At 44.3% G+C, this 16,493-nt stretch overlaps 1 protein-coding gene across 1 annotated transcript in view; it reads right to left on the bottom strand.

Moving 5' to 3' along the window:
- Positions 1-16,493, bottom strand: part of enox2 (ecto-NOX disulfide-thiol exchanger 2) — a gene marked incomplete in the record, with an annotated part of 227,630 nt that overhangs the window by 173,993 nt on the left and 37,144 nt on the right. Inside the window, 2 exon segments of the mRNA XM_048230956.1 lie at positions 9,152-9,279; positions 9,383-9,455.

Raw genomic sequence — 16,493 nt, 5'->3', positions numbered from 1 at the left:
AAACCAAAACAAGAATGTATATTAGAATTAGATTATGCATATAAATAGCAGCATCTGCCAATGATGACGACCAGTAAGGCAGCAGAGTAATACATGTGAACACGCACACACACACACACGCACACACACACACACACACACACACGCGCGCACGCACGCGCACACGCACACATTTCTGATAATCAGCAGGGTAATAGATTTCAGTTGTATTCCACAAGAAAACAAGGCATGGTGCAAACAGACCATAGCTAGAGGTCTTGTTGGTTTGATGCAAAGCAGAGCAGGAGTTGTGACTGTAACTCACAACTCAGTGTGTTGCAATGATGAGGATTACAAAATACATTATCAATACCTTATCAATCTTTTAACATTTTTTAACTGAGAAAAAAGACCTGTGACTATTTGGCAGTGCACCGCAGGTCTCAGATCTGATCTATGAGAGAGGCATAATGAGAGCTCAGACCACCTGTTTGAACCTTTGACCCGAGCGGCTGTGCAACTGTTATAACCTTTCACCTTCCACGAACCGTCCAGCCATTCCCAGCTCTTGCCATTTTGGCCCGTCGTGTGCAGCTGGTCTGGATGCAGAGGCCCAGCTGTCACCATCGGAAGAGATGTGCGCTAAGCCACTCTTCCTGTGGCTTTTTATAGGAAGTCACAGGTTCAACACTAGTGCAGACCTCTTCATTATCACCCACTCGAGTGAAGAGAGAGCCACTACCCCTTACAGCTGCTCTGATCTCCCTGTGCCCACCCCCCCACCCCACCCATCTGCAGAAAGAAAATGTGGATCGCTTTGATTAAAGCACAGAGACTCGGAGCGGGAGAAAATATAGAGGAAAAAGAAGAGACCCGGTTTCATTTAAGTCAGCATCAAGAGCGGTCTTATCGCCTTAATGCATGAGGAAATAGCATCATTCTGAAACCAGTGGACATCAATGTAAGATTTTTTTTCTCTCTCGCTTTAACCTTTAGGTTATAATTATCCATCTCCGAACAAGTCAATCAATGTAACAATGACTGTTAATTTCTTCTTTCTTTCTTTGTTACTTATTTCATACACTGAGCTCATTTTGTAAATCAAGGCTTACTGTTTCCCATGAGAGGTCTGATACGTCTTCTTAATACTACTGTATAATAACAATAGCCCTGTTTGGCGCTAAAGAGATGCGAAGCACAGGACTCATATGTCATAATTACTGATGGCTTGCGGTTGTGCAAGAGAGAGAGAGAGACGTTGAATAAGAAATGACACGCAAGGGATCTTTAACTTGATGAGCGTCTCAAGCACAAGGCTGCATTGAAAAGGAAAGCTAAGCAATCGGCTGATAAAAATTACTCTGAGCCGCAAAAAAGGTTTTTTTTCTCTCTCCTTGTATCTTTTTAGTGGAGGAGATATATAACAGTAGTCTTCACATTTCTGATGCATAATGCTGTTGTCAAAATGCAAAATCAAAGACTGTTTTACATTGAAGTGTTATACGTATAAACAGTGTTTTCGGTTTAAACATAATTTAACGTTTGCTCCTTGGCTCATCCTCATCTTCCTTTGGTGGACTTTACCAAATCCACAGGAGGTTATGAGAATGCTGGAATACAATAAGGGAAAATCATCTTATGCGTAAGCAACAATTTGTTTAGCGTACCCTCAGCCTAACCCACGATAACTTCCTTACGCCTTACACCTAAAAATAGTCCCTTCGCAAGATGCTTGGCCTACATAAAAGACAAACATTGAGATAATCCATTTTGATTTGAGGCATTATCTCATCTGCGGTGGAGAGTGAGTCAGCTCTGAGCAATAATCTGGTTCTCAAGCCTTCCAAACAGAACTAAAACCTCAATCCCAAGCAGATTTTCCAAATATTTGCACAGTCCACCTTCAAGCATCTTGCACAATGACTTTCATACTAAGTGCGCCGCAAAATCCATACAGTGAGTGACCTTCTTGTAATGTGGTGCTCATGAATTAGGACATAGATCTGGACACTATTCTTAACAGAGATAAAGGTGATCAATACTGCCAACGTGCGGAGTAATGCCAACTTAAAATGTTTCTTCCAGTCCACCACGGTAAGTGTACATGTACTGTAGGTGAAACGAGCCCTCCTCTGCACAAAGGAGGGCAGACAGGTTGAAGAAAATAAAGCATGCTGTCGGGCATCCCGCAGCTGTAATGGATTTTGTGCTTTTTATCAAAGTGCTGCAGTTTGCTATGTGGGAGCACTGGCCTCTCCAGCATCACAAAAAAAAAGAAAAGAAAGGTTGCATGGAAAGATCTGTCTAGCCAGGATAACAGAGGTGTTTTGGAAACGCTGACACCTAAAACAAAGGTAGCGTTTGCTGCAAGCTCTTCTAAGTGGCAGCAAGTTCATCAGATCCCAAAGAAACACCGTCTTCATATGGCTGAAAAACTGGCTATACCAGGGGTGTATAGACAGGGGAACATGCGCGTGAGATAGAATGAAATTAATATATGTGACAGGTTTCTCGAGATGGATCTTGCCTTGACAAGAGTGAACAACACATCATCCCTCACCCGCAGATGAAAGGAACTCGCTAGAACACCAAGAACAATTACACCGCACTTACATTTCAGCTCCTCTCTCAGCACAGGGCACGTGAAACCATGACAACAGATGAAATGGGCACAGCCTGGACTGATTTAGGATGCGTCAGACAGAGCATGCGAGGGCTATGAGGAGTGTGCTACTAGTGATGTGGCGAGAGATACCAAAATTACTCTCTGGTCGTATACAAACACGACCAAAAGCAAGACGTGCTCTATTGGTTGCGCCAGTTGGTTGCTCCACACAACCAGATGAACAGACTGTTGTAATATTCCAGAATATCTAAATAAAATCATTTGTGATGGTTTTGGCACTCTCAGACTCTCAAAACCATTTCCTTTTCTAAAATAAACACTACGATCTTAGTCATTTCAGCCGTCTCAAGACGGAGTCCAGCTGTCCATTAGTGTCTTTCAGGGTTCATTTAGTAGGCTAGAGTCTGACCACGCTCTTTTCATGGGATACAAAGGAACGATGCTGTCAACAGACTAAATGGCCTGTGATACCAAATCACCGTGTCCGAGAGCCACACAGCTGAGCGTGGCGAGCCAGCCTGATATGGGGCTGAGATTGCTAGGTGGTGAGTAACAGGCACTTAGGCACAACGCTGAAAGACAGAAGAAAGAGAGGGGCAGGCTGGGTGATGGGGGGGGCAGCAGGGGGTTGTAGGAGGGGGTCAGAGCCATCGAAGCACTCGTTCCAAGGCCCTGCCACAACCTTCTTCAATTTACTCCACAGCAAGTGGTAATAGAGGAGCCACTGACTGTGGTCTCCCATCCCTTACTGGGTTGAAGTGAAGGGCAGCAAAAAGGCACCCTGTACACACATAGGCACAATTATCACACACACACACACACACACACACACACGCACACACGCACACACGCACGCGCACGCACGCACACACACACATACACGCACGCACACACACATGTACGCACGCGCACGCACGCACACACGCACGCACGCACGCACGCACGCAATATTAGGACCAGACACAGCATCTCACTTGAATCCCAGATCCCAGATCCAAGTACACACACAGATATGCTACGAGATCCGACACGGCAATAACAGTGTACAAATGGGGAAAGATATCCAAGTTGCGTTTAAAAAGAAACTTTGACTTTGACTCTGACTCCAAAACAATCACATGAGGATCAGGAAGAGTGCTGAGGGAAGAGAGGAAAGTGCAGTGTGCGGTCCCAGAGCCACGTCAGACATAAAGAAACATCAAAAACAATCATATTTCACCCTCGCAACTTGCGCTCTCCTTACACATTCATTATTGAGATCACCACCTTCCTTTTTCTACTGTTCCCCCCCACAAGCACTCCTCACAGCAGCAGGGAAATGCAGTCACATTTCTGACTTCGAAGTGCCAAATGTGTAATGACTATTAATGACATAAGTTCTCAGGAAGGGGAATTTCAGTTCAGCTCTTTGAAAAATTGTCCCGCAACCATGCAACCCACCCACCCCCAACCCCAAACCACTACCACCACCCTCTTATTTTCAATCATAAAATGCATGTGTGGGACCCAGGCTTAAAATGTGAGCTGGTGAGTTTAGAATGGATCCCAGCTTCCCGAGTTCCAAAGAGAATTGTGTTATTATACAGGACACCACTAGCTGTGGGCATGAATGTGATTAAAACAGAAAAAATGTGAGCTAGACCTAAAATCTGAATATCTCTTATGATATGAGGCATAGGGGGGTTGGGGGATGCAATACACTACAGAAAAAAGAAAAAACGTACGCGTCTAGTAACGATATGTTGAACCTGAGGACATTAAAAACAGTACAGATCCCCTAGCTCGAATGGGGGAGTACTAGAGAGGGAGAGAAGGAAGTGTGTGTTTAAACATCTTTTGCACATTTTATCCTTCAGACATGTACAGGTGTCTGTGTTTCCAGCTGCATGTCCAGTGTCCATGGCAGGGTGATGAACCCACACCGATCACACTGACTCAGCTAGGTTCTGGCACTTCCCCCACTTCTGTTCTCCGACGATGAAGGCGAGCGTGTAATTAAAATCTGTTGTGCTGACGGTGGGGCTCTAGTAGGAAACCAAATCTCTGGCTTTTCGCCTTTATGACATCATTTGGATTCTTTAGTCAATGGCTGAACCAAAGATTCTAGAGCGGAGCAAGATAGATCAGTTACGTCATAGGCATTAAGTACGTTCTGAGCCTGACAGGGCGCCATTTTAATAACCTCAGCGCAAAATGTCATATACAGTTCTAATTCTATGAGCCCACCTGAACAGCTGTTTTTAACGTTGCCAGCTGTTTTTTTTTCTTTCTCGGTAATGAACTGCAAGAACTGACAGTGTGAAAGGCCCGATTGATCTTTTTCCAAGGTTACACTGAATAAGGAGAGGTAAATAGGCCTATTATTTAGACAGAAGTAGCTATTGCACTGGTAAATAGATCACATAAATTCCCATTGAGAGACTGTATAGCCTACTGATAAGCTAGCTAGCAGGCAAACTAACTTAGCTAACGTTAGTTGTATTATCACCATTTTTCTTTTTTCTACCTGTAGGAACAAAGTTAACCCTTTGTTCACGGCCTGCTTAAACACAGTGCATAAGATAGGCTATATCAATCACTAATAAGGTCGAGATTTCACTCAAGCGTCTGATGTTCATAACTTAAATAAATGCAAATGGTACTGTAGGCCTAGGCTAAACACAACCGTGCTTGACACTAGTCTATTGTATCGTTTCCATGCAGTAAAAAACTCCCAAATTGTCCTGCTTGCCTATGTAAAATGCATATGACCACAGAAGTTCGTTTTCAAAAATCATTAGCCTATTTACAGGCTGCAGCCAACTTAAAACATGTTGTGCAATTAGGCTATATGTTAATAAAACAATTTGCTTGAGTTATAAAATAGCTGTAGTCCTATTATTTAGGCCTACTCATCTAGGCCTACTGTAAATCCTCAAATTATGGCAGGGGTCTTTTCTTCACTTATAGGCTGCGTAAGCACAGGCCTTTATTTAATTAAGCATTTTTTTACTTTTTTATTATAGGCTCATGCAATTGTGCATCTTAAGCCTCTCGCAAGCTCAAAAGAGGGCAGCACGCGACTGATCTTGAGAGCGACGTGAGACCCGTGGTGTAAATATTAACTTTCAGTGTTTTACAATGTCTTTGTAAATTAGGCCTACTGTACGTTTAATTAAAAAGTGTTTCTTGTGTGCGTTCATTCTCTCATTCCCTCTCCAAAATGTTCCTGTTCTAGGCTGATCAAGTGCATGAACCCAGCATTGGTGTGCGCATCACATGAATCACAATTGAGACAATAGATTGACCATCTTGTACAACTGCAAAGCCTTATCATAGGCATGTTACATTCATGACGTGAGAAATGGAAATTATAGAACGAAAATGACGTTCTAACGTTTTAAACTAAGGCTGAACCCGTTTGAGGGAGAGAGGCGCAGGGAGAGAATGCGTGCTGTACGCACATCTCTATGAAATAATGTAGTCAATCATGGAGACAAAAATAGGCTATATGAATAGGCCTAGGCCTAATGCAGGAATGGACGTTACAGTTATTCAGTAACTGTAACGAATTAATGAAATTTAAATGTAGGCTACCTTTAGACTACTTCGTTTCCCAACAAAGTAACGAAATTACATTAACGACGCTATATCCCAAACATAGGCCGTCAAATTTAACACTGTACTGTACTAAAATCCCACAGTCTAAAAAAAGCTATACATTTCACAGCAAGTACATTGTGACAAAAAGACAAAATTGTATTTAGTAGTCTACTTTTTACTACCAGTAAGGAGAACTATTCAAAGTCCTTGGGAATATAAATCCATCATCTTCCCAATTCAATCAGTTACTTAAAGGCAACTTCCTATGCACATTGTTTAACTTAATATGATCGCTTTAAAGTCATTTTGATGGTGAATTTAACTGTATTAGGAAGAATGGTGCAACTTCCCAGCCGTCTACTAAGAACCAACCTGCCAGCCTTGCGTGGTATTTACAACAGTTGGGTAAAATACAAATACTCCACAACTATAGGGGGAGCCCATTAGCAAAAAAAAAATAAAAAAATGAAACTGCACTGGATACCTTTAATATTGCTCTATATTTCTGCCTTTCAAATCAATGGACTGATTCTAACTGAACTGTTACATCTGTAGCACCTCGTCTCAGGCTGAAATCAATAGAGGAAAGGCTCTTAAGACTCCCAAAATCAAGTACCAAGTTCATCACAGTTATGGAGAACACAGAGGCATTCATAATTGATCATTCTTTTTTTTTTTTTTATCTTTTTCATCTTTTCTGTCTACCCATCCAGACGTAACCTTGGAAACTCGGACCAATGATTTCCTGTGAGGAAGAATGCTGTGCAGGTTCACGGCTGCTCTACGTTAATGCAAGACCTGAGATAATTGCAGGTTGCGCTTCAATCTGCCATTCTCGCCCAACATAATGAAAAGGGCTGCCATTAGGGGCATTTTCCCATTAGTTAATTACAGACTTATGACATGATCAAACTGTCATCCTCTATGAAACACTGTGCGCGCACACACACACACACACACACACACACACACACACACACACACACACACACACAAACTGTGCACACACGGGGAAAATCTGCTCTTGTAATAGAGGTGAAAAGAAGAGCAAACAAATGAGAAAAGCAGCACAAACTCTATGGCGCGGCGCAACCCGGCACAGCGTTTCATTTTCTCCCCGGGCTGGCGCGCTCCGTGATGTTTATTGACGAAAGCGGCGCGGCTTCTTCCGCAGATATCATGGCATAAGTGGAGGGCATTATTCATCCCGAGGAGCCTGCCAGTGGAGCTACGGGCCAGAACACTGCGCGTGGCAAAGATCAGTGGACCCCCTCAGACGAACAGAAGCTTATCAGACAGAGTCAACACGGCCACATTGCGATGGCGGAGATAACAGATAAGCGCATCGCCACCTATTCATCTTGCTGCTGGAAGAAGAGGAGGAGGAGGAGGAGGAGGAGGAGAAGGAGGAGGAATGGGAGATTGGGGTGGGTGGGAAGTGGTAAGGATAGGTTTCTGCATGGGCCAGCTTGGGCCTTTCTCAGGGATGAAACGGAGATGGTGTGCTAGCCAGCAGTGGATTCATCATACACACTTAAAGACAAACTGATTTATACAGTGCCACGTACAGCCGGAACGTCCCCCGTCCCCCCCCCCCCCCACCCCCGACTCCTCCACAGTCTTCTGCGCTAGCCGGCGGAGTTATCTGCAAAAATGCCACAGTATTTCATTTTCAGATACAGAGAGGACTTTGGAGGAAAAGGGAAGGAAAGAAATGAGATCTTAGGATTACGGAAAAGGAAATATGCTATAAACAATGATGTGCACAGCCATTTAGTTTAGCAGTCTAACTTGAAGCGTATACTGCCATGTGTGAAGTGAATGAGCAATTCCAATTTTTTTTTTTACTGAGACATGCAGTAATAAGCCACCTAAAAACAGGCCTGCTGTTCTCTGATTGCAAAAGGCCTCAACCTGTTTAGAGACTTACTGGTACCAGAATCACAGAAACCCAACATAGCTGTCCTCTCCCATGTGATTGCTCACCTCTGAAATGACAGGGAGGGGCAAGCTGTTCCAACAGAAGGGTGTCATTCAGTTTGACTTAGGGGGGTGGGTTACCAATCAGGGAGCTGCCAGTGTCGCAATTCATCAGTGATGGATCATAGGGTGTCAAAAACGACAGAATCTCATGGTGCACATCTGAATCGAAGTAATTACAGAGGAGGGAGTAGTTCCAACTTTCTGAAATAATGGATGTCATAATAGATGTCAGTAATGCCATACTCAGTAATGCCTCGAAAGTATCGGCAGAAAAAATACAAGCCTTGGCAGGGGAGTGGACGCTTGAAAAACTGGACCTTCGGTTATTAAAGAGGGCTACACACACAGATCCTTTTCTTGGCAAGGGCTTCGGCCTTCGGTTGTCCACCTCGACAGTTAATCAAGCGGAACACCCTAGTGTCGTCCCTCAGGAGAGCCAGAACACACCCAAAAATGGCCTTTTTAGCTGAAGTTATTATCCCCATATGTCACTGTCATGGCAACCAAGAGCCAAGAGCCAAGGAAGGGCAGATGCCACATTAGAGGAGCGCTTGGTGTGGATGTACACCGATTTCACTCACTTCGCCAGCGTCAAACAGTTGAGCACTCACGAGGCGATGGTCACTGTGACCTACTGTACATCACAGAGAACGATCGAGGGTCAGCTTTTAATATACGGTACCTATTTACTGATGAAATATGCATGCACAGTTATAGGAAAAACTGAAATGTCCAGGTGACGAGACTTGTCTTTAGTAACGCGACACAACATCTTGAATCTCGACCAGATGTGTTAGCTAATGTTTGCTCTGGTCACATCCACGAGCAAGGGACAAACTGCTGGACATAATCAACATCGGATCATGGATTAAAAAAAAAAAAAGAATGTTCTTAAAGCAGTGACACAACATTTGGGTGTGAATGGAAAAGTGTTGGGCAATAAAGCTCAAGCTGGAAAAATACGGCAAAAAAAGCACATACTGTATTACTGAACCGAAGAGGTACTAATCCATTACAGGCAAGGTACTCATGTATTGGAAAGCACAACTGTGTCCTCATATGGCTTTGAAGTAATGTTACAGGCACTCAGCATTGCTACTGCCAAATCCCTTAGACAAAGAATGGAGGAAAAGACAAGAGTCAACATCATTTTCACTTGGCTTTAGCCATGTCTGCATGCTAATGAGAAGCTGTATCAATAATCACACTCACCTCTCCACAATTACAACAGACCCGATGTGCACAAGGAGAAAGGATTGCCCAGATACTGAGGAAGCAGCCACGTCTGAGAGAGAGAGTGACAGAGAAAGAGAGAAAGAGAGAGAGACAGAGGGGGGTATGGTTGAATATTGCATAAAAGTAAAGCCATTGCAATAAAAAGTCGTACAAGTGATGAGTGTCAGAGGCCTCTTTCGTAACTTTCCTACAAGACCAGTATTTGGCAGCTGAGACCCGCTTTTCAACCAGGCTCTGCCCAAGGTTTTATTTTTCCTTATAAAAATGGGCTTTTTCCGTGTTGCTGCCTGCCTCTGTGTCCTTGTTCTTCAGGGAATCTAAAGGTAGTTTTGAGCACAGCGCTTTGAGACAATGTTCATCGCTACTGGCCATATATAAATGATTAAAACTCAATTGAAATGTAAAGACTGTGAATGCAGCCTAGCCCCATCCTTATTGCACTACCCCAAGACAGGAATAAATCTACTTTAGAACTACAATAGACCAGGTCATTGGAAAAGTAGGCCATCTTTTAAATGGCTATTGCCAAACCACTGGCGGGGTTCTTCATGCTTCCCTCCAGCTGTTAGGCTGGTTTGGAGAGATCATCCAGTTTTATTGATCCACCCATGACAGGATACTAATTCTCAAACACAACTGGAGTAGGCTATTTCTCACATCATTACACATTACTTTACCCACCTATAGCCTAATTATATTTAATGCTAACCCAATGCAAATCTAGCCTGGGAACACCCAGACCTTCACAATTGTATGGGAGTGGGTCTGGAAAAGTTCCAAAGAAATACACGTCCATGCCGGATTAGTGATTGTATGCCCATGTTTTAGGGACATTGGAAATGGGCTTCAATGGCTCTTGGCCAGACTGACCTGCAGAGCAAACTCCAAATTTGCCAAAAGTTTGTATGGGTATGTCCAGGCTAATATCACTATCTTCTACAAATTGATTCTCTTGCTTCAAATATTTACCAAAGTATTTTTTTCTCAAAAATGTGTACATGTTGCCTACTCATTTCACTCTTTGCGCTTTTTGGTGAGCCTATGTCGATCAGAAAGGATTGTATCTGAAAACAATCCTTCAGACAGACTTACGGTCAATCACTGATAAATTAAGTGGTGGATCATAAAAGGGATGAGAATGATCATTAAAAGAATGATCATGATTAACTGCATGCATGTATTTAAAATAGCAGTGCAACCAAGGGCTGGCAGAGGTCACCGCCCGGTTGAGCCTCCTGGTTAGTTGAGAAATAGCTTACTGCTCCCGATTTAAAACAAACAAACAAACAGGATAAACAAGAACAATAATTGCAGGCAGTGCAGGTCCTCAGAGGTCCCCCATGAGATGCAGGTTCATTAGTCAGAAGCAGAGACACACACATAAACGACTGCTGGTGGGTTGGGGTTGAACACAGGAGTTTGTGTGTGTGTGTGTGTATGTGTGTGTGCGTGGGCATGTGTGTGGGCATGTGTGTGGGCATGTGTGTGCGCGTGTGTGTGTGCGTGTGTGTATTGTGTAGGGGGGAGGGTTAAATCGCCAAGGCATGAGCCATTAGGTTCTTTTAGGGCTTTTAAACTGTGGCCGATTCAATTCAAAGCCCTTAAGCCATGTGGGACAGCGCAGAGGTACTGAAACCAGATTGCCAGAATAATGGGATTTCTGCCATGACATGCCCGACCTGGGGCATCACCTGACCTGCCGCACTGGCCACGGAAAGGTCTCAAAAATGACTGTAACCCTGGGGCAGACCAGGGCAGGTGTGCTCCCTTGTTATTGGAGCGAATGGGTCGATTGCCCATTAAATCGAATGCCAATGATGTTAGCCAGAGTTAGGCTACAGTGTGAGCCCTGTGCCTGCCTCTGCTGCATCTGTGGCTCAAACATAAAGAGCAGAGATTTCCACAAAAAGTATGCTACACAAAAAGTATGCTACACAAAAAGTATGCTACACAAAAAGGAAGCAATAGCACATAGCTGGAAGGCCCCATCTGCCATTACATTGTGAACTCAATCAGCATCTGAGAGACAGCTTTCTTTCAGAACTCTCAGGAAAGAAGTGGTATAAAACTAGCCTGGGTGCCAGCCGAACTTAGTCCCGCCCACAACATCTGAGGTCGGGAAGGTCGGTCTGGACTTGTTCCGTTGTCGAGCAACTATGCCCGAACCAGAGCTGTTTGGACCAATCAAATTGGGCTTTGTATGGTGATGGACAGATGAGCAACAGTGCCTCATCTATCACGTCATCTGAGCACGCTTAGGTTGTTTTTGTTTGCAACAAAAACACTGTGGCTAGAAGCTAGACAGATGGCTTAAGACCCTGTTTACACATAGGGAAAATGCGTATATTTCCATGCGGTTTGGCCTTTCATTTACATGAAAACGGAGGTTTTATCACTGAAAACGATTATTTCTAAAAAACTACGGCCAAAATGGATGTGTGGGAAAACTCCAGTTTCACATTTGCACGTAATCAAGAGAAAACAACGTTTTTACACTATGGCATGGTGTTCCTTCGTTTGTTTGAAATCTCTGATTGGCTATCTCTTTGCTCGAGGGGTTTGCGACACCTTCCCCCTGCTGTTTTTAGCATCGGTGTGAACGGAATTATTTTTAAAAATGAATAGCCTACCCTGCTAGGGGCTACGTACATCCTGTTCTTAGATTTCTCTATCTTGTTGTACAGTACAAGATAGTGACCAGAAAACAATGTTAAGGCATTTGTGGAGAAGATGGATAGTATATAAAGTATAAAGTCCTTACATTGTCTTGACACTAGCATCAAAAACAATGATTTGAATGAAACAGATAAACCATCAGTAATGCCACAACCAGCAATGCCAAAACCTTCTGATTTAGAAGGCTACGTCTAATAAAATAAAACCTATTTAGAGAATAGGTGCACCGGGGAAGAAGAAATATTTTTTATGTCTCACCGGGGGGAAATCAGTACTTTGCGTGTGTGTGTGTGGGTGTGTGTGTGTGTGTGTGTGTGTGTGTGTGTGTGTGTGTGTGTGTGTGTGTGTGTGTGCAGGCGCGTGTGTGGTGGGGTAACGAGGCTGAGGAATTGCTGGAAGAAAACTCAGTATGACAGGTTCCTTTCAACAGCCAAAAAGGGGGGAAACGTGCAGTGTCCTCTTTGCAAAAACATTGATTTTCCCTCCAAGTGGGAACAATGCAGTCTGTCCCCGAGGAGACTGCAGAGCTGCTACCCCACAAGTCTGCTTTGATACCCATCCAATTCTCATTAACTGCTGAATAAAACTGTTCGTCCCCCTATCATTACACTCCTTCCTATCCCCCCTCCACCCTGACCTGAAAAAAAGAAACACAGCGGCACTTTTCTGGACAAAAAGGGTGGTGGCTTTGTGTTTGTTAGCTAATTAGTCCCCGCTGACACGTTTCCGTGACGCGAGACACCCCGGAAAATACCGGCAGCCAGTGACGGAGCCAGTGACAGACGTGTGCGAAATCTGGCGACGACTGTGCAGAAGGCGCTCAGAGGCACGCGAGGATAAATACAACTGCAACTCTCCAGATTACAGCACAACCGCCGCGCTGTCTGCCCGACAGAGATTGATAATACAACAATACAATACAACTCTCTCGTTTCCAGCCTCTAAGAAAGGCCGTCATCTAATAAAGTATAACTACAACTATATCCAATAACGTTCATCAAAATTGTGTCATGCTAATGAGGCCAGCAAAGGGAGTGCTGTGATAATAGAATATATAACTCGCAAGAGCCAACAGCCTTTTTAATACTTCTGAATCCATGCAAGGAGTGTGATAAAAGAATTGGTCAACCTCAACAGATTCCCAAAGGATTATTTTAAAAAGAAAAACAACAATGTGACGTCACTGTAATGAAGTTCAGGAATAAAAGGAAAAAAAAACAGACTGGGTTGCAGCCATAGCAAAGCAGGCAGCCTCTCCCATCCCTCAGCTGGGAGACTGGAGGGTCTCAAATGTAGCACAGAGAGAGTTCCTGCTATCCCACAAAACCAGAGACTTGCTATTTATGAGTGGGCCTGGGGCCAATGGACCTGAATTTAACAGCCGTATGCATGCAAGCTCGCCTTGTGTCTGTGGCCAACGTGCAGGACTGGGGAAATCACTCACAGCTGACACATATGGCCTCGTCCGAGCGCTTTGGCAAGTTAAGAGTCTGGCAGAGCTGCAGAACAACAAAATATCGCCGCACACGCTTGTTTTTTTTTTTTTAAAGAAGAAAAAAGGAAAATAAACACCCCTCTACAAAAGCTCTAGAGTGAAAGTAAACAAGCTTGGCAAAATGTAACTAAATCAAACCTGCATGTATTTAGCTCAACAACTGAAAAGCCACATCAAGCATCTGCCTTCAATTTGCCTTATTAATTAGCATCAAAATGGGAGATTGAGCGCAGCTATTTTGCAAACTAGCCTCAACGGCATAGCTGATGAGCACTCAGCATTGTCAACATAAATAAATAAACAATAAAATATACGTACAGGAAAAAAGAGAGAGGGAAAAGCTAGGCAACGCGCATGAAATGGCTCCAACAAAATACACCAGCTGGATTATGTTTCCCATGCTGATTTATGACAATCGTTCTGCTTCTCTTTCCCAGGCTGGGCCTCATCCCAGCATTGCTGAGTGATGTGGTGAGTCCTCGACTAGCGCTAATCTCTTTTCATGCCGAAAGTGCCTCATGAGCAAGAGGCCCGGTTAGTTGTTGTCTCGAAAATGGAGTCATATGAGCAACACCTTGCAGCTCTCCTCATCCGATGATTTTCTCAGCAGGGACACAGAGACCATGAGACCCCTGATGATAATGCGTGGGCTTAGTCAGACAGCCAGCCGAACCCATACAGGGCTGTGATGCAAAGAGAAGCACTAAGGCTGATCTCCAATGGTCCATTGTTGGATATGGCTCTAATCAAGCAAGTAGTAAGTAATTCATGTGTGGGTATGCAATGCGCGACGGGGACCCCGCTCTCTGTTTAAATTGCTCTACTTTAACAGCAGGAGCCAAGTGCTTCACCGCTGGTGTGGTAAAGTCAGTCACAGGGTCATTTCCTCTCATGGCCATGCCTTCCTCCTCCTCTCGGTGGACTAATGGCATCCAGGCCTTATGCACCATCAGATTGCTAATCACACTCACACCAAACACACACACGTACACTTCAGAAATTATTACACTGCCTATAGCACAATGGCACTAGAGGGAAAGAAAACCTTCAAAAAGTTGAATGTTGAGTCATGTCCCACAAAGCACGGGCTACAAAGTCGTAAATAATGAGTGCAGTGTTTTTTATGACCCCCACAGATGGCACTCCAATTATTGTAACAGCCAGGACAGGACCATCACGCAACACGGTGTCTGCCTGAAGCCACGCTCCATACATTCTCCACTGTGGTGGCGGGCGACACTGTTTGTGTGCGATGGTGAGATCCCCTGTGCTAGCTTGACGTCGGGATGCGTGACATTTGCCGACCCAGACTGCTGAGGCAACACAATAATGCATGAAGATCTATTCTGCTTATGAACGTCGGCAACAGTGAGATGGAAAGAAAAGAAGAAAGAGAGATAGAATGCAATACAGGATGGAAGATGAGCAGCATCTTGGGAAATTGCATCTCTCTTCAGGCAAATAAAGTCAACATAACACATGCGCGCAACACTCCCATGAATTCCGAACCACGCGTGTCCTGATTATTTTATTCTTGAATTTGCCCTGAAATGTACTGCTCCGTCTGCCTCGCCTGCCTGCGCCGTCACGCTGTGCTCGCCTTGTCCTTGTGTTCATGTTATATAAGAAACTTCTTCAATGAAAGGGGCTTTTAGAACACTGTAATGCTTCTGTTGGATGTCACACAGGCGTTTGCACATTAGGTAAGGTGGTTCCAAACACTGCTATTTTACAGTGCTATTTTGGAAACATTGGGGGGTGGGGGGTGCACTTGAAAACAGCACTCTGAGGCATCTGATTCTGAAAAATGAGATAAAAAAAATTAATCGCACTGTAAGTGTAATCCTTGTGAACATGCGGAGATGCATTTATAATCTTTTACGCCACTTTTGTCTCCCCTCTGCACTCCTTCCCTTTCCTTTACTTCTTTTTGAGACTTCGTCTGGATCCTTCCGTGTCTTCGGTGTGTCCACAGCAGTATTACGACAGCAGATCTGCTCGATCTCTGAACTTTGAGAAAGATAATGTGTCCTGCCAGCCAGGAGTCTAACTGCAATGCTCAACCAGTGATTGAATGACCACCAAATGGTTAACGAGAGCTGAACAGTTACCTGTGCAAGCACCCCCCCCCACCCCCTCCCTGCCCTTGTAGGGATATGAGAGTGAGGTGTGCAGCTTTCATCTTACACATTCTGTGTTTCTCCCTCTCCTCCATTTAGCCCACTTTGCAGTCGTCTGCCGCTTTACAGAACCCGATGTTTGCTCGGAGCCAACCATAAATAATTCATAGTTTGAAGCGGACACAATGAATACCAATACCCTCATATTGCAGAGCACTATCATCAAGGCTGATTGCGGTACCTGAGGTCATTAACTCCATTGGTGGCAGGGTGCCTGCAATCCCGAACGGCCGGCACAGACTGCTGACACCAAGGTTACCCAGCAACCTGTTAACGGGTCCGCCTAAAGGGCCTGGCGGCTAGAGGACTAGAGAAGGAGGGAGGGAGAGAGAGAGAGGGAAGAAGGGAGGGGAAATTGAATTCTGGAGTTCAAATTGTTTTCACATTAGGTGTGTTCCCTGCACTTGGTGAAGACACAGATTGTGCATTAAAGATGAGAGGGCAGCGCCAAAAGCAGAGATAGCAACGAGCTTAAAACAAAAAAGGATGCCACGTAGAAAATGGAAGGATCTCAAATCTCGACAGATGGGACCAATGGGTAGCTAGAAGGTCCAAAGACTTGTAATGGTGTATAATGACAACAGAACAGCTGACTGATGTGAGCCATCCCACGAGGACAAAAACATGGGTGAAACTGCAGGGGAAAAGGGAAAACTGCTGAATGACATCAGGCGTCTTATCTTAACACTATAGAGCAACGAATCAAATCACATTTTCTTACAGATGTGAGGTAACA

The sequence above is a fragment of the Alosa alosa genome, chromosome 21, assembly GCF_017589495.1.
Source record: "Alosa alosa isolate M-15738 ecotype Scorff River chromosome 21, AALO_Geno_1.1, whole genome shotgun sequence".
NCBI lineage: Eukaryota > Metazoa > Chordata > Actinopteri > Clupeiformes > Clupeidae > Alosa > Alosa alosa.
The sequence above is the reverse complement of the archived record's forward strand: the minus strand, read 5'-3'. Positions and strand labels throughout refer to the sequence as shown.